A 24,004-nucleotide genomic window follows, 5' to 3' on the forward strand; every position below is an offset into this window, starting at 1 on the left:
AAAGTTTTAATGATTGTTGAAGGCTGTTAAATGGGAAGACATTTTAGACTTCAGGCAGATTTGGGGTCAGTGGTCAAGCTTTTGTGAATTTAGAGTATTCTTCAATGAGATTTGTCTTTTGAGGATATATAATGATAATGGGTCACACTTGGTTAGGGAAGTTATTTTGGTGTTGATAGGAGTCAACATTGTGTTAATTACTTCAGTTGAATGAGAAAATGGGATCTTGAAGATGAAGTCAGACGACAAGAAGTCAGTTAACTTTTAACTGACCTTTGTGAGAATGTGCTTGTTTGTCAATGTGCAACCCTTTGTAGTTTCTTTTTGTGAGATTCACAGGCAGGTGGAGGCTATTCCTTATCCGGTGACTGGACCGCTGCATAATTTGATACCAGGGGACTGGATCGTGGTGAAGGACCTGAAACGCAAGTCCTGGTGCCATACCAGATTCTCCTGACGACTAATTTGGCGGTTAAGATTGAGGGGAGAGCAAAGTGGATATACGCTAGCCATTATAAGCGTGCGCCTTGCCTGGAGACGGAAGGAGAGGATGCACGTTCTGCGTAGTACCAAGAACATTTCACAGCTGTACGCAAAGTGCAGTGTCGTTGAAAGTTGCTGTGAGCAATTTGATCGTCGTTTGCAATTGGTTTGACTAGACTACACTGCCTGAAAGAAGATTGCCTATAGCCAACTGAAGAAGGATGAAGAGGATAATGTGAACGATATGTGATTCGATTGTTCTTTTGGGGGTAATGTTTGATTAAAGGAGTTACATTTATTTTCTTGCCTCCATACGTTATGTGAGGATGGTTTAAATTACGTTTTTGCATCCTCATGTTGTTTTAAAACAAAAAAAGTAAGGAATGTGATTAACATTTTTGACATAGTTACTAAGAGTGTGTTAGACTGAGGTTGTGTTTAGACGGATGGTCAGCTAAGGTATTTGGGACTGATTTAATCAACAGTTTCCTGGGGCACTAAGATTGGGGAGAGTGGTCAGCAAGTTAACCTCTGCTCTCCTGAACCTTGGCCTCAGGAGATAAGGCCAGTGTCCTGTTTACATGGGGCGCTGGCCTAGGGGTTTCCATTGTCTTAAAAGGTCACTGATCAGTGCTGACCAATCATGGTGATGATAAACATCTGTTCTCTGTTCATATAAGGAAGACCTTTCCTTATAGTCTTGATCACTCTTACGAACGATCTGTGCGGATGGCACCTCCTTCGTTGAGACTGATCAGCAAAGCTTTGTTTAATCATATGTAATTGTATAGTCTAAATAAATTGTATTTGAAACCATATCCCTTGACTATCCAGATCTACACAGTGCCACTCGAATTCTTCCATAGCACGCTCCCGCTCGCTTTTCCCTTCTACGGCGTTTCACTGCATGAGCAAAGCCTAGCGCGGCACTGGCTAGAATTCCCACTAAATCTGCCGCTGGAAGCAGAAAAGTGGGAAATAAGTCCACAGGAGTTGTGGTCCTTATGTTCAGAAGTACTTCTCTTGTTAGAGAACACATGGTCATTAGCATAGTAGTTAGTAAAAGAAATATTAGCAGCATCTGCAGAATTAGTAGTTGTAGTAGTGGCATAAGATATAGCCAGGCCCGTAACGGAAACGCATGAGGCCCCCCCTGCAGAATAAGCCTGAGAGCCCCCCCCCCCCCCCCCCCCCCCGCGATCAACTGAACTTTTTGGAACATTCTGAAGAGCTGTATAATAAATGCAAGATATTAAAACTCAAGCTTGTCTTGTGAGGGAAATTTATTAAATCACAAAAAAACGCTTAAACAGAGCATATGGCATATGTTACAACAACATAACAAATTACTAATAGGCCTACATATGGTCGATACACTTTCTACAGGTTTGAATACACATGTGTGCGTCTTTTTGCAAATCTGTGTGCAATATCTTTTACATTTTACATGTAAACATCTAAACTGCGCGCACGTTCATTTAATGCTAAGGATGGCCAGACCTGACAGCCTCTCCTGAGACATTGAGCATCTGAGATATGTTTTGATCACTTTCAGCTTGGAAAATGACCTTTCAGCGCTTGCAACAGTCACGGGTATTGTCAGAAATAATTTGATGGCCGTGGCTACTTCAGGCACACTTGATAGTATGGAGTTGTGTTTTATTATTAGCGTGTTCGCTAAATCATAAATTGAGCCACTTTTTATTTCCCTGATGGCAAACTATAACGCTTGTCCATTTCAATGTTGTCAGCTTGATTGGAAGTCAATAAAGGAGCAAGAAGGCTAATTTTCCTGGCTCTTGGAAAGGAGGCTCGCACAACACAGACAGAGTGGTACAGTAATGTTAGCTATATATAGCAAACAGTACAATACCTGTCTCTTCTGGCAGATGAGTGCATCCTTCACCGGCTGGTTGAAAAAGACTTGTAATTTTGGGAAGTTTGGCATTTAATTCAGAAATGTTCTGTTTTGAATGCCGCTTTTGGGCACCGCTTTTAAATGTGCGTTTCATTTTTCCTACGCTACGCTACAGTTAGCTACCTATTTGCAGCAGGCTCGCCGGTCTGTGTGACCATCTGACCTGCTTCATCACGTCACTTACCTAGCTAGCAAAGAAAGCACAATTAAATATACTTTTCTTTATTTTTATATCAACTCTGGAAACGCAGACAAGACAATAAAACCATGTGTGCATCCCTTGTAATTCAAATTGTGTTTTTTTTACTACGGGGGGCCTGCCACGCGAGACCCCCCGTCCCTGCAAGCCCCCCCCCCCCCCCCCCCCCCCCCCCCCCCCGCGGGGGCTGCGGGGGTAGTCTCTACGGGCCTGGATATAGCAGCATCACAGAGCTGCCAACTCTCACGGTTTCGCCGTGTGACACATGCATTTCAACCATTTCTCACGCTCTCACGCCACACCTTGTATATCTCACGCTGAAAAGACAAAGCCAAACAAGTAACCAATCTAACGTTGTAAACATTAACCGAGGACGCGCAGGTTAACGGAGTGAAGCAACATTGACGCGCAAACAGCCGTGTAAACTCGCCTTGTGTCTCCCTCCACTTCATGGCGAGAGTTACATTGAGGGGGGGGGAGTGAAGCTAGCGAAAGCTCGGCGCAGGGGGGAGGGTGGTGGTGGTGGTGGTGAAGCTCGCGAAAGCTCGCCCCTCGCACCAAATCTCACGCCAAGGTTTTTGAAAAAGTTGGCAGCCCTGGTATCAGTAGTGGTAGTAGTTGTGTTGTGGTGCTCTTCTTTTAATGAGACGAGTTGACTGAATAGTTTGTGTCTCCACTAATCAGCTAATACCAATCAACAGTGTTACTGAGTGGTGCGTGTTTGTGTGGTTGCCACGGTGATGGTGCAGCTATGAATGCTAACGCGCTGAGGGCTAGTGATGGGAAGTTCGGATCATTTTACTGATTCGGTTCTTTGAATCTCGTTCAGTAAAATGAAAAAATCTTTTTTTTCGAGTCAATCGTTCATTTCAACGGGGGGGGGGGGGGGGGGGGGGGGGGGGGGGGGGGGCTATACGTCCACTGCAAACGCGTATCATATTCTCATGCACCAGTAGATACTATTTCAAAAGAAATTCCTGCATTAAAATAATGTATCATGACAGTTTGTATGATTTGGTCATTTATTATCACACTAGCATTTAATTATCACGGCAAATTTTACAATGCACTAAACTGTAAGTGTAAATGTAAAGTGAAAATAACAAAACCAGTCAGTTTGATGACTTGAGCGAATATAATTCATGTCCTACTAAAACAGCTGCCACGCTAAAGGGAATGAGGAAACTGTTTCCTCCACAAAAAAATACAATGCGGCCCACGTGAAAAATGATCCGAAGACTCGTAGAAGGACCGTGTCGGGAAATTAACAAATATTTCGTTTCCTATAGCTACCTGTACAGAGCCCATGCAGGTCACGTGAAAAATGATCCAAAGACTCGAACCCGAAGACCGAGTCGGGAAATGAACGAATCATTTTTGTTTACTTGGACGAGCCTATGCAACAGTCACGATGTGCGGCGACAAGAAAATGAATTAATCACTCTTTGAGAGGACTCGTTACTCCCGAGTTCTTGTAAAGATTCGTTCAAAATGAACGAATCGTTCACGAACGACACATCACTACTCAGAGGTGTCAAGTAACGAAGTACAAATACTTTGTTACCTTACTTAAGTAGAAATTTTGGGTTATTTGTGCTTTACTGAAGTAATTATTTTTCAGCCGACTTTCTACTTCTACACCTTACATTTTCACGCAAATATCTGTACTTTCTACTCCTTACATTTAAAGAATAGCCGCGTTACTCCAATTTCACTTCGGCTTATTTTCATTCCGGCTTGTCATCTTTCAAAAACACACAAAGAAAAACTATCCAGAAAAATTGCGCCATCCGTAGTGAATTTGATTGTGGTTGGATGAGAAGTACAAACGTATACCATTCCGACACCCTTTTGGTTTATACGTGATCCATCACCTGCACATGACACAAATCAGGTCAAACTCCAGCAAGGAAATAGAAGACGTATGTAGCGTATGAAGATGTCCGCGGCAGAGACTCAAGATAACTCAAGCAAAATGTCCTAACCAAGCACCAGCGAGGAGGTTGGTAGCTAGGAAGATTAGCCAACCCTTCAACATCCCTGGCCGTACCTGGAAGAATTTTTCGACATGTTGGATGCAAAAACAACTCCTTTTGAATGCGTTGCAAGCTCTGCGCACCCAAGTAGGCTACCACGAGCTAATCGCTTTCGCAAACTCGCCGTCTAATTTGAATAAAGGCTATTGATAACATGCCTCTGAAGTTTGACTTTTTGCACCATTACAATACTTATAAACAACTAGTTATCAAGTCATCATATCTTCCGCTCCATGAAACACGTGTTAATGCTAAGTAGTAGGCTACACATATATGGTATAGGCTACTAAAATGTGTTCATTTTCAATGGGCATAAACAGGTGCAGCCCACATTTTTCAACATAAACATTTCAATAAAACAAGTCATTATGGCCTCTGGAAAAACAAAATTGGGGGGGGGGGGTGGGGTCGTGCATTATAGACCCCTGTGCCTAAGCTTTTGTCCTTAATGGCATATTTTCCCCTTACATTACTACTTTAACTTTTATACTTTAAGTAGTTTTGGAACCAGTACTTTTATACTTTTACTGGGGTAAAAAGCTTGAATTGATACTTCAACTTCTACAGAAGTATTTTTAAACCCTAGTATCTATACTTCAACTTGAGTAATACATGTGAATACTTTTGACACCTCTGTCACTACTGGGGGCAGAGAATAGCCGATTTTGATTGGCTGCACCGGATAAACGGTTTCGAAAATCTGAAATCATGTTGATAGTTTGTGTTAGAATTGCAATAACTATATCCAGCTTGACTACAAGTAGCTAGCGACTGCGGTGTAATTGGCTTCCTTTGCAGTGGCTTACAGTCCCTTTAAACAGAGAATCAAAGACATGACAAGCTTGTCGGCTTTGGCTGGATTTGAACCTCTGATGTTGCCGTTTCCAGGACACCAACTTATCCTAGTGCGCTATTCTCGGTGCTGGAAATCGAAGTACAGTTACTGTGTAAACATATAAGCAGTTTTTCCTGTGGCAAGCGGTTGTCCGATTTTGCCCAAGTTTAAACAGCTGTAATTCAGTCCTATTCTGACATGTCAAGGTGATTGTGGTCTGAAGATAATCTGTCCCAATTTTGGTGAATATTTGATACATTTTGTTAGCCTGGTCCTAACCAGACCCTCGTACATTTCATTTGTACAGAGGTTCTGGGATCTCTCGATACATTAACGTTCTCTCGATACGCAAACATTAACTTCCTTGAAGGCGGGTCCTCTGTTGAAGTTTAAAACTATTGGATCCGCCCAGAGCCACTCTGATTTGCCATAACCAATCGCAAGCGTTCGCCTTAGCCAACTCCTTCACCACTACTGTAACGGAGCTATCTGCCGTAGCTGGAAAATCAAACTTTTCCCGAACCCCGTGGGGAGGAGGGCCACAACATCATGGCCACCAACAAAACTCAGCAAGGAATGTTCTTGCTCCGGCTTTAACCTATATTCGGCAGCGTTGCCACAACCGCAGAATAGTTTTCGCTCGCATCTTTCTCCGCCGCCATTACTGAACTACTCAAACAAGTGCACGACATTAATGTCATCGTTCTCAGCCACTCCCTCTGTCCGCTGATTGGACCTACAAAAAATGTGTTTCTGGAAACCGACTTCAGAGCCGAGCTCCCAGACCTAGTACAGAAGCTAAATCCAAATTGAGCGGAAGTACGTTGGAGGGCAGAGCCAGGCTAATATTTTGTAGGAGGGGTAGGACAAAACCGTTTCATTCATTCATTCAAAATGGCGGAATCAATTTGGCTGGTATCACAAGTTAACATGTGTCAGACACAGGATCGCCCCCTAGAGGTTAGAGGACACATATCTACCAAGCACAATAAATCTGACTATTCTGGAGTATAGATACTCTGAGAATGAAACATTATCATTACCATTATACTATTAGACAGCTACTGTGGCATACCTTGCTTAACTATGCAGATAAACCAATACCATGTTAGCTTGATGACTGTGGCTGGATTCGAACCTATGACCTTGAACTTCAGACAAACCCATCTTATCCCAGTGAGCTATTCTCAGTGCTGGGAATTACTGTGTTCAGTTACTGTGTAAAAAAAAGTAAGCCATTTCTCCTGTGGGACGTGTTGTCAGATTTGACCCAAGTATAAAAATCTGTAATTCAGTCATATGTTGATATATCAAGGTGATTGTGGTCTGAAAATGATTTGATTACATGTCCATGAAAATAGGAGCAACGGCGAATGAGGAATTTGTTTTTCTGAAAATTCCAAATGGCCAACGTCCAAAATGGCAGACACGGGACAGTGTGATATATTTCAACTTGGTATGCCACGTAGAATCAGAAGAGACCAATCTTGTGATTTATGACAAATCTGTTCAGAAGTTATGATGCAAGAAATCCGATGCACTGGCTAGATGTAGCATCACTATATCAACAAAGCACAATACATTTGACTCTTCTTTAGTATAAATCCCCTGAGAATGAAACATTATTGTGACCATTATGATTATACTACTCGACAGCTACTGTCGCATACCTGGCTTCACTAAACAGATAAACCAGCATCATGACATGCTTGAGACTTTGGCTGGATTCGAAGCTACGACCTTGCACTTCAAAGGAACCCGTCTTATCCCAGTGAGCCATTTTCAGTGCTGGGAATTGCTGTGTACAGTTACTGTTTACAAAAAGTAAGCCGTTTCTCCTGTGACACGCATGGTCAGATTTGTACGGTGGCCCTGAAGTGCAAACCACAACGGCAAATAGCAAAACACAACGGCAAATAAAAACACAACGGCAAATAGTAAAACACAACGAACGGCGAGTAGAAAAACACAACGGTAAATAGGAAAACACAACGGCGAATAGGAAAACACAACGGCAAACAGGAAAACGCAACGGCAAATAGGAAAATTAATCCATACACCAAGTTTAAAGTCAATGCATCAAAGATTCGTTAAGATATGACCTCACTTCCTTTTTTCCGGATCAGTTGCTGAATTTGATTGGCTGTTACTAACAAACGGTTGCGAAAATCAAATCCCCAGGGGATAACTTTTGTTAAGCTTGGTCTGAAGATCATCTTTGGCAATTTTGAAGAAAATTCGACAAGAATTGTAGGAGGAGTATCGAAAAAATGTTTTATTCATTCATTCAAAATGGCGGCCTCATCAATTTGTCTGGTATCACGCGTTAACATGCGTCAGACACAGGATATCGTAAGATATCACGAAACATAAGAATCACTTAAATACGACAAACAAATCAACAGTTATTGGTCAAAACCCAATTTTGCCTATTGTAGTGCCCCCCAGAACTCAAATGACAGTACCTTTTTCGGACCTTTTGGACCTTTCGGACCTTTTTCAAACAAAACTTTAATTTCACAATTGAACCCAAATTTTGGTTATTGGTTTTGGTATTTCTAAGCATTTCACACTTCCTCTGTACAACTTTTAAAACAATTAACCATGGTTATATTTACATAGAACCTTAATATTTACAATTCTATCAACTCTTAGTAATATTTCAGTTTCAACTTAAAATTGATAAAATTACGAATATACTACTATGACGCTTTCTAGCATGGCTGCAGCCTAAGACTAGGCGGTCTCACGAGCGACCCGCACTCGCTCAAATTACAAAGACTTTCACAACCTAAATCAAAAATCCGAGATGGCAGTTCCACTCGAAATCGCTTTCTCAACAAAGCCCAATGGTTGGTAATTTTTGGTGGTGGCATTTTTCACTCATAATCCAAGCTCCAAATTTGCGTGCTAGAACGTCTCTTATCACATTCGTTGACATAAGGCACTTTTTTGCCACAAAAACGTAATTTAAACTTAAACCTTGCAACGGAACGTAAATGAAAATACAAGCAACTCAATTGCTACCAAGACGAAACTTTTGACACCTAGGTTGTCTATGTAGTTCACACATTGACTGAGGCTTAGGGGTGCAAAAATAAACAATAATAAGAAGAATAAATATATATGATATAGAACAATGGTTTGTGCTCGCTGAAGGCAAGCACACCCCAATAAGAAAAGGTAGAAACACTTAAGTGGCTTCGCGCCTTGGCCACCAATAATAATAATAAAACTAACAATAACAATAGGTTTCCTCCTTACGGAGGAATCAGTATTTTGAGAACTTTTTACCATTGCATACAAAATCGGAAATGCAATACCATCAAGATCCACAAGGGCCTTTACTTCAAGCCAAGGAATGAGTGTGTGTCAAGGGAAAGGCTGAGTATATGAGAATGTGGAGCACGCGCGCTGAGGAGCAGAGGGAGACATTACATCGGAAATCACCCTAGCAATTAACCAAGCATGCATGTTTCAAATATAAACAAAAAATCTACTTTTTATCTTACAGTCAACTTCTTTTCAGATTTGTGTACTAAACATTCTCAAGTGTCTTCATATGAACTTGTGATTGAATCAGAGTATCACTTTTTGACCGGCGGATGTGTAAAGCATTATTTTAGCGTTTGCGATAATCCAATTAGCTTTATTTCCAATCATTTTTGAAGATATGAAGTTGCCTTTTGCACATGGGAACATGTTAAAGGGTCTTCCATGTGACATACCAAGTTTGGTGTTGATATCTGAAAGATTTCCTGAGATTTGACCCAATTTCCTGTTTGGTTGCTTTATTGCAGATTTTGATTGGCTGTACCGGACAAACGATTTTGAAAATCCAAAAAGAGGGTTGCTCTGACGATGATACGTGCCAATTCACTCTGGCTCTCAACGAAGGCGGTCACATTTTTTTCTCCCCCTCCCCTCCCCTGACCTTCCCTGCTTGGCTTCTATCCTATTGTCTTGTCTTGTATATACTCGAGAGACTCTCTCCACATCACTCTCCAAAGCAAAAAGCATGGAATTGATTAGCTGGTCTCTCAACACAATTGACACCATCTTCTCGAAGAGAAGCTCGGGTTTGGGGGATCCTAACTGTCCTGACGGGACGTTCGCAGCTGGGTACTCGATGGACACGTGGGATAAGTGGCGTGTCGTGTGCCTTGCGGCGATTTCCGTGGAGGACGTTGAAGACATCTTTCTATTCGGATCCATGATTACATGCTTTCTGCTGACTGGATTGGGCGCTGGCCTGGTATACCGGAAAATTAAAGAAACGGCTGCAGCTGTCAAAAGCCCCGTACAGCTGCCCGACATGATTGATGCGGTGGGCAGAGCTGGTGGCACTCAGACTGTGACTTTACAACGCGTTGAGCACAATTTGGGTGACATCATGGAGAAGCTAGCGGTCATAATGATGAGCAGACGTGGAATTGAAGGCGCCTACTTGACCAAACAACTACCCCAATCTAATCTGCTTTCGGCCCTGTAACCAGCTCAGGCCTTGGCCAAGGCCAACACCTAGGGGCTGCCATTGACTCCCATGGTACTAGAATACCTCATGGAGAAATCCTAATAATAAAACTAACAATACCAATAGGTTTCCTCCTTACGGATAACAAAAGGTAGAAACTCTTAAGTGGCTCCGCAGCTTCACTGCTTGGCCACCAATAACTCTTTGGAGGATTCGGAGGATGACCCTGACCTACCCCAAAAAATAAAATATGCCCCAGCTCCTTAAGTTTTTTTTAAGTGTTTCCAGGTATGTATGGTATGCTACTTCGTGATGTGTGTGTGTGTGTAACAAAATAGGCTTTTGTGAATAATCTAATTGAGCATAACTTGAAACCCCCTGTTATTTTTCCAAACCCTGTTTTACACCAACAGCTTCCACCGCTCATTCTATCCCCCATCCTTCAACCAGCTCCCAATCCATTCATGCCCCCGTTCATGCCCCAGCCAGCTATTTCACTCAACAGCACCAGTCTTACGCCAGTGCCCACCCTTCACCCTTCCCAAACAATGACCACAACGATGACTTCCCTGCCACAACATATGCAAGACTATAACCTCCTCAGCATCTTGAAAGTGTACGGTTCCCCTCTCCTCAGCCCAATCCCTTTCATGGATTGCTTCCAGAAGGTATGTTTAGAAAAGGAAGTTTCAGCACATTGTAATTTCAAAAACCAACATCCTGTCATTTGGCTTTACAATTGAAAGGCAAGTGCAAAACTTATGCTTTGACATTATAACAGGATTTCAAATGGATGATCTAGTGTGCAATTACAGAACATTGCACAGATAAAACGTTTACGTAATGGCTTTCCATCATCTCTCTGCTACACAACCTAATATAAGGAAAGCTTCACAGAACTGTCATCTGTTTTTATCTAGTTTACAGAAGTATAATATTCTTATACCCAAACTGAATCACTTATTTGTTCTAATTAAAAAACAATACAAATTTAACATCTTAATCTTCGTATTCTTGTCAATAGATGTTGTCTTTCAGAAATTGATTATCATGGTCACAGAGTTGACCAGAGGTGAGGGACCTGAGAGATGAATTAAAAGGCCATATGGCAGATTAGCCACCCCTGTCGATTAATAGGTACAAAAAGCACTCAAGCTATATCATTCAAGAAATCTCAAAATGGTGTCTCAAAATGGTGTTTAAGACCAGTTTTTGTCATTTTTTGTGTTAGCATTAGCATATTAGCGCAATTCGACAAAGTGTCGACGGAGTCGTGGAGCAGAGTAGGCCTATAGCCTCAGTCTAGTACTAGAACTATGGCGACTGACCGGGATGAAGAAGAGGTGGTAAGAACCACTAATATATATGATGGCCCACAGCTGGCCATCAACGCCAAATAAATGATTCCTTTATCATTTATTAAATGATTCATTTATTAAACGGTTCTTTGTACCAAGGAGAATGAGTAGAGAGTTGATGAAATGTCCTCCTGGTGAGTTGCTATCATTTAGCAGTTGCTATCATTTAGCAACGCAGCAACGACCTCTGAAGCTCGTCTACGAACAGCAGTGCACATATACAATTTATTTTTATTGTCAGTGAATAGCACCGAGTGGAAGTCAACGTTTTCTTTATATCTAGTGATCATTCAGGGCCTGACATTACTTTTTGAGGCACTACACTAGCCTACATTTACGTTTCCCTTTTTCATGCACAAAAGTCACGTCCGGGTAAACATTGTGCCTGACCAACGAAGATGAGCTGTAATATTATACAAATGATAACGATTGAGGTGTTGTAAAAACGGTGTATTTGTTACATTAAACATTTACACACTTTATGTTATGTACTGAATTGCAGCTTCGTCCCAATATCTCTACAGACAGTGCAGCTAATTTGACTTGAACGGGGGCTTATTACTTGAAAGAGGAATTATTTACTGCGTCTTCTCAGTTACATTATCAGGGCTTGGAAATACTGTGACTTGTTAAAGTAGGCAAATGGCTAGTAGTAGAACGTAACATTTGATGTAATTTTAGTCAATCAAACAGCTGCGAGACCCAGTGAAATGTTAGCAAACTAACGTTAGCTAGCATCGCTAACGACATTGGCTAACTCAACTTCGGTAGGATATCCTCAGTATTTGCAAGATGGCCAGTGCAAGTAAAATGCAATTTTATTTTGTTTGAGTTTAAACTTGTCCAGTGGGGCAAGTACATTATCTTTTACTTGCCCTACAAATCCACTTGTCCCGGACAATCATGTCGTTGTAGTTCAGATAAGTAGACTACCGGGTAAATGTAGCTCCATCTAGATCTAGAAGACATCATGCTAGCTATGGGCTAGCTATGGGCTAGCTATGGGCTAGCTATGGGCTAGCTATGGGCTAACTATGGGCTAACTATGGGCTAACTATGGGCTAACTATGGGCTAACTATGGGCTAACTATGGGCTAGCTTGCCAGTCCCAACTGTAAAATCCCCCCAAGATCAACCCAGTGATCCACGGTTGCTGTAGCTACATGGTAGCCTTTGACGGCTTTGGTTTGGCTCAACACATCGTATTGAATTTTGCATTGGTCTCCGCTCAAAGTGAGTGTTTGTTGTTTTGCGTTTGTCTCCGCTCAACGTTCGTGCGCAAAGTTTGTGCGCAACATTGGAGCTACTGACTGGTGGCTCCAAATCCACCCATAAAACACTTTAAACTGACGGTTTAAAAGACCTAAAGGGCAATGTATTTCATAGGGTCATAACACAATTTTAACATTTAAATGAGTTTTTATTGACAATTCTCGAAATAATTAAAATATATGTAGCCTATATTTAGGCAAACCCAAACCATAACATAATCCCATAACAGAGTGCCCCCTGCTAATCAGGGACGGCACTCTGAACAGCATCGCCGTCCGTCCATCCATGCAAAGATCAGCAGCCATCGCCGTCATTCTATGGACGTCCATATGGACGGCTATGACGCCGTCCATGATCTATGCTCCCCCTAGCGACGGACGTCCCTGCTAATCCATCGCCGTCCAAAATATATGGTCCCTCTATGGACGGCACTCTGAACAGCATCGCCGTCCGTCCATCCATGCAAAGATCAGCAGCCATCGCCGTCAGTCTATGGACGTCCATATGGACGGCCATGACGCTCTCAGAGATTTAGTTCCTACTGCTACCCGCAATGCTTTGGGGCTATCTTGGTTATTATCAGTGACCTGTGCACTTTGTAAAGCTCTCTCTTGGAAGTCGCTTTGGATAAAAGCGTCGGCTAAATGAATAAATGTCAATTTAGCTCAAAAAACAGTATTTGCACTCAAGCTTAGCATAGATGTAATTTATGTTCTGTGTACTTATGTTAGGCCTATGTAAATGCCAGGTGCTTGCGTTGTCTTAAGAATGTGCATCGGACAATAAAAGACTTGAACTATATGAAAACAATATATATATATATATACAGACGTATACCTACTATATGAAACAATCAGTATTTAACTGGTAAGATATCTTAATGTTTGCTTTATCCAACATTTACTTTTTTACTGTCACCTCTGCTTGCTCATCGATACACAAATCCTCAAAACTGCTCATCATTACAATGATAAAGTTTACGTAGTCAATAAGATAGATAGGTACTTTACCCCCGAAGGAAAATTATTGTGTCCAGACAGATAGCTTGAAAGCTCACGCAGTCCAGAAAATCTTTAATCGTTAAGTTGGATATTGTAGCTACAGCAGTAGCTATCGATCTCAGTCACTACGAGTTTGATACACCGTTACAATATTACCGTTATTCGCTAACAATATCAACAGCAACGACATCGGGAACGTGTCGTTTTTCAGTTCACAAGCATAATCATGAAACGTGTTATAATCATAATAATCATAAAACGTGTTTGTGGTTAAATGACATGGAAAATCCTGTTGGCTTCAATGGCTTCCCTTACAAAACAGAAGTATACTTCAAGTTTAATTTGTAAGTATACTTAGTATAAAAAGTATACTATGATCATGTTACTTAAAGTATACTACCAGTGTACTTATTTATATACTATTTTTGTACTAAGTAAACTGAATTGGCCCACTTTTTAGGTCATTTAGTACACTTTAAAGTAAACTCAGTGTATTTCAAGGTTCACTTTTGAATACTGTAAAGTAGCCTGTGTAGTGCACTTTCAGTTCATCAAGTATACTTCCTAAAGTACTTCAAAGTATACTTTGGAATACTCTAAAGTAACCTGTGTAGTGCACTTTCAGTTCATAAAGTATACTTCCTAAAGTACTTAAAAGTAGACCTTGGAATACTCTAAAGTAACCTGTGTAGTGCACTTTCAGTTAATGAAGTATACTTCCTAAAGAGCCTCAAAGTATACTTTGTAATACTTTCAAGTACACTTTCAATTAATGTAAGTACCTCAAGAAGTAAACTTAATACATTAAATTTTACTATGACTTACTAAGAAATTAAAATGTTTAGGGGCCCCTCAGACGCCTCAGATCTGGTCACATGGCGAGAACGGGGGACCTCACAAAGTCACACTGCAGATTCTGAAAAAACTACTTACTGCATTGGCATCTTTTGACAAATCCAGGTCTTCTCATGAAACGTAACAGTAATTTAACTCATGATTACAATGGTAAACCAGCACAACAATGACAATTACCACGCAACAAAACACTACATTCTAAGCACATAAAAGAAATTAAAATCATGAAGTTACATTTGTATTTCGAACAAACGGCAAACTTCAAAGCAAATTTTTACACTATTTACCGCCTTGCATCATGGGAATTGACTAGCCAATGAGCCACACTATCTTCATTATTTCACGTCGTTATTTCGTTCTTCAGTCAGTTTGACAGTATAACCTTCAAATTCTCAAGTAGCTTTTTTTTTTTTTTTTCATTAATACTCCAATTGATAATTATTAGTATAAGAGTATAGGGCTTCATAATGTTTTGGCAGTAATTAAGGTTACAGCTTCAGTAACAAAAAAAGATTCAATGTGCAATGCATGATAGATTTTTATAGACATGCGTGATGGTTGAGGGGTACATCTTGCGTGCGGATTGCGTCCGGGGGGGGGGGGGGGGCACCTCCCGGAAATGAGTCGCTGCAGGTTGGGATCATATCATAGGCTGTTTATCAATCCGAAGAACGCTGAGAACGCAAGTACATTCTTTTGAAGAACGTTCTTGCAAGAATGGTCTTGCAAGGACGCAAGGACGGAGAATGAATTGAGATGGTTAGGGTTTTCCTGGACTCGCAGCATTATGATAACACTGACTAACTACGAAAACAAGATAACAAAGCAAAAAAATGGTCCCTCTACCTGTAATTTTACGTTTTTTGTAGCCCTTGCTAACTTACAGTACCTAATGTTAACTAGTGTCTGCACTGAGATGCTAGCTAGGTTATCGAAAAGTCGGAGCAAATTTACAAATGAGCCGATTCATCAATAAAATAAGAACATTTTCAGCGACTACACTGACTATTTCTCGTCACAATTTAATTCAGATGCTGATTTACACGTACCGTTTAGCTGAAATATGAAAAGTAAAAATGTACAGTTGTGAGGTTTGTCCGCCTCGCTTGACATCTTGCAATGACTTCTGAGGAATCAGAAGCGTTCTCGCTGGTCAAGTCAACATCCGATGCATCCTCGATAAAAGGGGCTGATCAAGAACATTTCCGGGTATTTTTGGCGTTCTTGGTGACTTGTGTTCTTTGGATTGGAACCGTACTTGGGCAATGAAAGATGACGTCAAAAGAGTTCGCAAGACCACAAGAACTGAAAAAAATGTGGATTGATAAACAGCCACTGAGTTAATATAACTAGAGTAAGCTACTTTTGTCTTCCAAGATGGCGTCCCCATTCATTTCTATGAAAAGTGCGCAGTGAGGCAAGCGAGAGTGAGAGGCTATTCTAGATGGAACTCATCACATATGTTGCTTTTTTCCTTGTGATATGAGTATGATTTTCAACGCATTGTATCGGATGAAATAAACTGTTAACATGAACAGCTCCGTCGTTGTTCTCACCAGGCAAAGAAAGGTTAATAGTTATTTTGGTAACCGAAATCTTCCACAATGCAGACATCCCATAACTTACTGTCAACTTTATATTCAAACGAAATGCCACGAAATTCACAGTGCCTTAAATTTAACATCAGTGTAGAAATGTGGCCTGTGTTTTATATGTTCATCCTACAAAACCAAACGCCTCTGGAAATAACATGATCTAACAAGACTTGGTAATAATGTAATAAATAGGCCTAAAAGCTTGAGAACTGTGTCTAAAATATACTTTATTGAACATTTGCCTTTGAAAGGGGCATATTTACAGAACCATATAGGCTACAAGACGTTTCCACCAGATGTAAGTGGGGGTGAAACATAGTCACTGAGGACCTTCATTGTCCCACAAAAGCAGTCTGGCTTGATGACACAATCAAAAAAAGAATAATGGGTGTGTTAACAAAAGCTTCTGAAGGCAAGACTAATATTATTTAAATATAGGCCTATATAATTTCCTATTGTGGTTACCGGTTAAAGTATTAATCTTCGTCTTTGCTCCAGATAGACGTCAACAATCTATGCTCGCGCTTAACATAATATATTTGTCATCATGTCATGAAAGTTTTTACGAAAAATCAAATCTGTTTTAAAATAACGGGAATAAACTATATTAACAACATTTCATGTATGTGTGACAACCATTTGCTAAACTAGCTACAACAAGGCAGGCAAGTCAAGCCATTTCTCCCTGTGCTCATTCAATAAGTCTATGGCTCATTCAGCTCGATGTAAATCGGCTGTCGGCCAATGTGAACTTTTGTGCTCGTGCCCTGTTAGTATCCGCATTTGCAGGCAACTTGTATTGACGTAAGCAAATAAATGGGGTGCTAGTTTACCCATTTCGGATTGGTTTCAAATTTAGCAAAAATCTGGAAAAATTATTCTATGAAAAAGTTAGTAGTATGAGCCAGGTTCGAGAATCGAACAACATTTTTTGGGAGGAGATCGTTTTGTAAATGTTGAGTTTTTGTAAATGTCGAGTTAATAGAATAAAAACGACCGGAAGAGTCGGAAACCTAACTGTAAATGCAATACCACCTACATCCACCGGGGCCGTTGCTTCAAGGCGAGGGGCGGGGGCTTGGTTGGGATGTCTGCAGTAGGTTACATGTGCTAGCCGCAGCTGCTTATCGTTTTTTCTCCCCAGGACATAGCTTGCACTTAAAATTAATGTTCTTGTCAACCTGTGACAATAAAAAGTACTTGGAATATTTCCATTTGGTAAAACAGCTAGAGCTACTTGCTTCAGCCGAGTCCGAAATCTTCCACTTCAAACCGCTAGAGCCCGCGCTCATGCACCAAAAACGTCTCCCGTGCAACTGCACTACAGCTAATGATTTTAAAGAGGCAGCGTTCACTTTTACCCTAAAACGATACATTTTGATTTTAATTCAATATTGATTTATACAGAACTGTTTGACCAATTTACAGTATGTAACGCAACTATATTACAAGTAACTGAAATTAAATAACCTAAAAATGAACAGTAATCCCTTACTTTGCTTTTTCAGTGGCTAAGTAATTTAATTACAGTAACCACACTGAATAGATCTCATACCAAACTGCTAATGTTTTGCTCAGAGCGACATCGTTTAAAATCGCTAGCGAAAAATGGCTAGCCACACACTCATCGTGTCAACAAATACACTTGGACATCACTTAAAACTGTTCTACTTATATTGACAGGTGTCAAGCTTATCTGTAATCTGAATTTAGATTCCCTGACTCAGCAAATGGGGGCAGGAATGTCGGAATTTGCATTTTCCCAGGCTGTACAAAAGTGGCTTTACAATGCCCCAGACCGGATGGGTGGGAGCCAATCAGAGCAGGAGTGAAAAATTATTATAGATTTTTTTAAATACAAATAAACATTTATTTTTACTGATATAATTTGTCCTTTTTCATTTACATATTATATAAGCCTAATGTGTAGGATAGCCTTCATAACATTTATCCTGGCTGTAAATAAAGCAGGACATTTTCTGTGGTTGAATATTAATTGAAATACCACAGATGTCATGTTGATCTTTCAACATTGTTTCAATCGTAATGTTGGTGGAAATAGCGTAGATTTTGGTTGGTTTTTCAATGTTGTTTCAATAGTAATATTGGTGGAAATACCGTTAGAATCGTGTTGGTTTTTCAATGTTGTTTCAATATTAAATAAGGGTGCAAAATTATAATGGGTGTGGAAGAAATTGCGATTTCCTGTGTGCTTACATTATTCACTAATCAAAAGAACTAGTCTTTGGATACTAGTTAGTAGGTTCTCATGTAAGCTTGCTAGTAATAAAGAGTAGATTGTGTCTATGTGTCAGGGTTAATAGATGTTCGGGATCAGGAGAAAGTACTGAGTAAATGTTCCTTGTCATGACTACAAGGAGAGCTCTAACTATGAACTCCAGTCTGAGTGGTCATGTGTTGGGAGCTGTGAATCTCTTTCTTTGAGACTGTTGTTGTAACGTCATTACTGCCTGACACTATCTATGTTTACATTCTTGTGCCCTATAAAACATGGTCCTCCAGCCTTCAGAGCCGAGAGAGACATGATTGAGACCTAAGCCTGGTATCATTTTATTGTCAGAGGTCTGGTTTTCTCTCCCAATCTGCAGATTGATAAATATTGATTAAAATCCAGAACTCAACTGAACTTACTCCATTTATGATGAGACGGACAAAACACTTTCTTCATCATGGGTCAACATCAGAGTCTGACGTTGGTTCAATGAAATTAGCGTTAAAAGCGGAATGTTGATTCAGCGTATTTTCAATGAAGTTTGCTATCTGGTGATCGAGTAACGATCAGGAGTCTATCTAGCTTTAAAACGAGTTAAGTAGTAGTTTGTATTTAAATAAGGCTATTAATTCAGAGTTGTCTTGAGTTTCATCAGCTAGCAAGCTAGGCACATTCAATCATCAGATTTTCTTTTTCTAATGTACATTTTTCTTTGTTATTTTTTTATGCTCTGCACATGTCTGGACTAAAGTTAGTAAGTATATGTATCGAAGTGGCCGATCAGGGAAACAAATGAAACAGCTGAGAAAGGGATTAAAGGTGACTGGCATTTGGCCACTTCTCTAACAGATACGATGTGGTCAAGCTGCTTTTCCCTTACGAGAAAGATGCTGAAATCACACCCAAGGTACATGATTTGGTTTAGTACTTAAATAATTAAGATAATTATCCATCAAAGCGTATTTTAAAGACCCTTTCTTGAACACCTACTCTCCAATTTGTATTCCCATGTACGAGTAGGGTATGTCTTCATTACCAGTCTCTGTCTTTCCAGATGATTCTTGCACACATTACCCAGACGTTGATTCTAATGATAACGATGTCTTTGTCGAGGTTGTCACTGGGGTCACAGCTTATTTCCGGACTTTTATTGAACATGGTGTGCTTTTTTAATTTTATTAAATGTATTTGTTTTTTAATTGAAAAACGAATTACTTCCGTCCTTCCTGCCTCTAACCTTCCTTCAATGGCTTTTTGTTGATAAAGTGTGTAAATATAAAGAAGAGTATAGAACACGTGTCTCACAGGTCTGTCTTTTCAACAGCCTCTTCAGAGCGTCTCAGGAATCTGCTGCGGTTCTGATTCATTGGTCCATCCACAATCATGATACAGACATGCAACTGTCCCACGTCTCTTCTGTCATTGGCCGACTCCCTTGCATAACAGCTGTCTAGCTGAAAGATATTGCATGTGTATGTGTGTGCGTTTTTGGAGTTTATACCTTGTTAGGCTTACCAAATGGCATGCTGTAAAGATAAACTTGGTGTTGGTTTGAGTTCATTTGGTAAGGTTCCCCTTTCTGTAGGCAAGGAATGCTGAACACAGTATCATTTTATACAGAATAAAAGGTTATATCCGTAATTAAAAACAGTTTCAAGCTCACTAAGTTTAGCTATTAATAGTTTATTAATAGCTGGCAACACACACAAATTGTACATACGCCATCCTCGCTGTTATGGTCCCCTTCATCTCGAGGCTGGAGAGCCCGACATTAAGCGGATATGACACTAAACCAGAATCAGAATCAGAATGGGATTTATTCGCCATGAAAGTTTGCACAGACAAGGAATTTGCTTTGGCAGGAAGGTGTATACAATAAACATATAGGAACCAAATATTTTAATATGTCGACTATCTATACTAAGGGTACATAAACTAGCAGTACTAAGTGGAATTAGAATTAAATAAAATGTACAATAAAATATAAGTTGCCGTAATTTACGATATAAAATACAAAAAAGACAAATATTACAAAAAATACAAAACCACGTCCGTTACATACCCGTTACATTGGTGCCGTGACCCGGATCGCTAGGTTAGCATCAGCTAACCGGCCGGAGTGAGTTTCAGAGGGGTGAATGTGTGGCGTAGATTGCAATGTAACGGGTTTGTAACGGACGTGGTCTTGCCAGCAAACTCCGTCAAAGGTATCTGTCCACACCGACCAGGAGTCGAACTCACCACTTCTGACTTGCCAAGCGCGACCACTACCAGCTACGCCAAAGAAAAGCTATCTATTCGTTGACGCGGGTGGCCCATTACATACCTGAGGAGTGAGTTTCACCTGTTCACACTGGTTACAACTACATATTTGAACAATGTTTTACACATACACAACTCTCAGTGCACATTTGTGGATCGCGGTAAGCATTTGTGGATCGTACACATTTGTGGATCGTGGTGCGCATTTGTGGATCGGGCTGTGCATTTGTGAATCTTTTTTGTGCATTTGTGGATTGTGCTCCAGGTAAAAAAAATATATACTAAGTATACTAAATCTTAGCATACTTAAGTATACTTGAAGAGTGATTAATCATCAGTATACTTCAAGTTATTGAATGATAAGTTAATTTGAAGTGTGCTATTTTGGAACAACTTATTTTGTACTTAATATATTTAAGTTGTAATTAAATTGTACTAAAGCACAATTTAAAGTATATTAAGTGCACTTTTACGTGCTAAAGTGGAACAACTTCAAGTATACTTAGTACACTTTAAGTATATGCACATAGCCATATACTTAAAGTGTATTAAGTATACTTGAAGCTGTATTTAAATTGTACTTAAGCACAATTTAAAGTATATTAAGTGCACTATTATGTGTTAAAGTGGATCAACTTCTAGTATACTTTAAGTATATGCACATAGCCATATACTTAAAGTGTACTAAGTATACTAGAAGTTGTTCCACTTTAGTATATAAAAGTACACTTCATACACTCTAAATTGTGCTTAAGTACAATTTCATTTCAACTAAAATATATTAAATACAAATTTAGTTGTTCCAAAATAGAACACTTCAAATTAACTAATCATGCAATAACTTGAAGTATACTGATGATTACTAAATCTTAAAGTATACTCAAGTATGCTAAAATTTAGTATACGATGCATTTTCTTTTCTTTCCTGGGTGAATAAATGAAGGGACTTTCCTATGCTGAATGCACTTTCCAGGTGAAAAAAACTTTTTATTTCAAATGTTTTAACATTTTCAATAGTAGGCTACATTGCAAATACATTAACAATGAATTGTACTATATCCTTAAATATATGAAAAGTTTATGAACATTTTCCTTTTTAACAATTTTCACAATACAGCTGTAAACATATTTGACACAAACTGACATTTCTCATTCCTTATAACAGTGAGAAACACAATAAAATAACAACATTCCTGTTCATTGTACCACCCTGCGTGTCCACTACAGCGGAGTGGGCGATGCGTTGGCTTCTAATTCTTTTTCAATTAAACCGGGCGTTGACGCTCCCACAATGCTCTACGCAAGCGTCAACGCCCGATTTCATTGAAAATGAATTGGAAGCCAACGCATCGCCCGCTCCACTGTAGTAGACACGCAACGTAAGAAACAGGTACTACATTTTACTTTTCTTTTTTTTGGCTGAACTGCTCATTATTACACTTGCGTCTGATGGCCGCCCGCACATCAGAGGCACTAGTCTGAGGAAACTCCAGAAGAACAGCATCTGCAAAACAGACAAGAGGTAAGGTCAACATTTTCTTATATTTTTACTACATTAGACTGTCTTGCAGTGAGTAATTGTATCAGTATGGCATGCAAATATTGCCACCAGTACATAGCAAAACATATATTTAACAATTACTGGTGGTTTGCTACAAAAACTTGCTGCTGCTTAAAAAAAATCACAGAAGCTTTGTCAGTAGACTATATGTATACTCATGCAATACTCAAGGAAAGTTTGTAATATGTCTGTTATACAAGCTAAAAAAAGAGGACTGTTTTGAATTCTGTTAAATAGAATATTTTATTCTATTAAGAACCCATTCATGTTACTTTATATTAAACTTTGTAAGTCAAAGACAAGATTGACAGAGTAGAAACTAACAGGATGATAGCCTCATGAGAAAGTTTAGATTACTTGCTTCTACACGTCATTCTAGGGGTAAAGCCATAAACGTTGTAGGGCTTCTCTGTTTAGGTTATTTAGGGGGGAGCATATTGTCACGAGATTTGGATTTTTGACACTTCTCTGGATTGTGTTTAGATAAGAACAGGGTCTACAACCCCCCATGCCTAAAGTTATACTAACAACAGCATCCTGTTATCTGATGAACGGATGCGCGAGGTGTGATGGGTGGCATCTTGTATTGTCTTATGAAGAAACTTGAAGCCTGTCTGAATGTGTATAAAAGCCATGGACCGAGAATGTACGTGGCCGAATCTTAATTTTGGGTCTTGTGTGACTGAGATCAGACCAGCTCCGGAACTACAAACTTTGGAAATGTTTAATAAACTCTCCATCACAAAACTGAACCCCACGACTTTGTGTACTTTTTGAGAAAGATTTTCTTAACAGGTAATTTACCTGTTATGGCCCGCACTTTGTCAACGTCCAGCTGTCCTTTTGGCGCCCCCCCTTTCCCAGACTTCCCAGTCAGAGTGGACTGTGCAAGGACCTCTTTTGTGAACACCAGGACAGCCAGCTCCTGGGCAAAAATGGTCATGCGAGTTCGGCTTAGCCGCAGGAAGGCCCTCTTTGAACTGTCACTGTGCTGCCAGCCAAGTGGTGCTGTATGAAAGAGAGGTAGGGGGAAAGAGAGAATCAATTGAACAAATGAATATATAGTTGGGAGATACCCTTAAGAAATGAATAAACAATATTCAAATAATAATGTGCTTAAATCAATCTTTACTTTGGAAAACACTTGGTAGTCTGTATATCCCACTATCGAGTGATTTGACCAGTGGTTTTGAAGGTTCCCACTTACAGCAAGATAATTGTATAACACATGTAACCTTTTAAATTTATCATTGATTACTGACACATTTTACCAAAAACTCTAGACAAAAGTTACTTTGTGCAAATTTTGCATTCGAAACATCCATGAATGAACTATGGCTGTTAAGTAATAAACATATACATTGATCCATTAATTGTAACATACCATTTCAATGTCACTTTCCACAGAAAGAGATGACGATGACATCGCAGATGAAGGGGTGCCCCCGGCCAAGGGCATTAATGCCTTGACACACTCCACACACTCCTTCATTAATTTAATCATTTCCGGGAGGTCTAGGTGAATGTGATGATAATTTGAAAAACAGAACAAATGGATTAAATATAAAAGCTGGCCAGTAGTAGATGGATAATGATACTTAGGTTCAGTACAGTGCAATCATGCCTTATACGGAAACACCATGAATCTTAGTTTAATGAACAGTGTTTTGAAATGTCAACCCCTTCAATCCCAATCTGAACACCTACCACGAAGGGATGCCATGATTTCATCCACTCGGGGTGCCACGCCATGACTATTATCATCCATCTGCTGCTACAATGAAGAATGGAATATCAGGCATTTTGGACAAAAATATTAGATTAAAGTCGCATTAACAAACATTTACATTGTCATTTAAAACATGTTTCCTACCGTAGGACTGATGATACATAAGATGTTTTCTACATAACATCTTCAAGGT

General features: G+C 39.8%; 1 long non-coding RNA gene across 1 annotated transcript; it reads right to left on the reverse strand.

Moving 5' to 3' along the window:
* Window positions 1-21,902: 21,902 nt before the first annotated feature.
* Window positions 21,903-23,855, reverse strand: LOC124483683. The gene is made up of 4 exons (XR_006957890.1): window positions 23,790-23,855; window positions 23,467-23,597; window positions 22,887-23,090; window positions 21,903-22,025 (listed from the first exon to the last, which is right to left on the reverse strand). It is a non-coding gene; the product is annotated as an uncharacterized LOC124483683 (long non-coding RNA).
* Between the last annotated feature and the right edge of the window lie 149 nt (window positions 23,856-24,004).

Source organism: Hypomesus transpacificus, chromosome 21 (assembly GCF_021917145.1).
Source record: "Hypomesus transpacificus isolate Combined female chromosome 21, fHypTra1, whole genome shotgun sequence".
NCBI lineage: Eukaryota > Metazoa > Chordata > Actinopteri > Osmeriformes > Osmeridae > Hypomesus > Hypomesus transpacificus.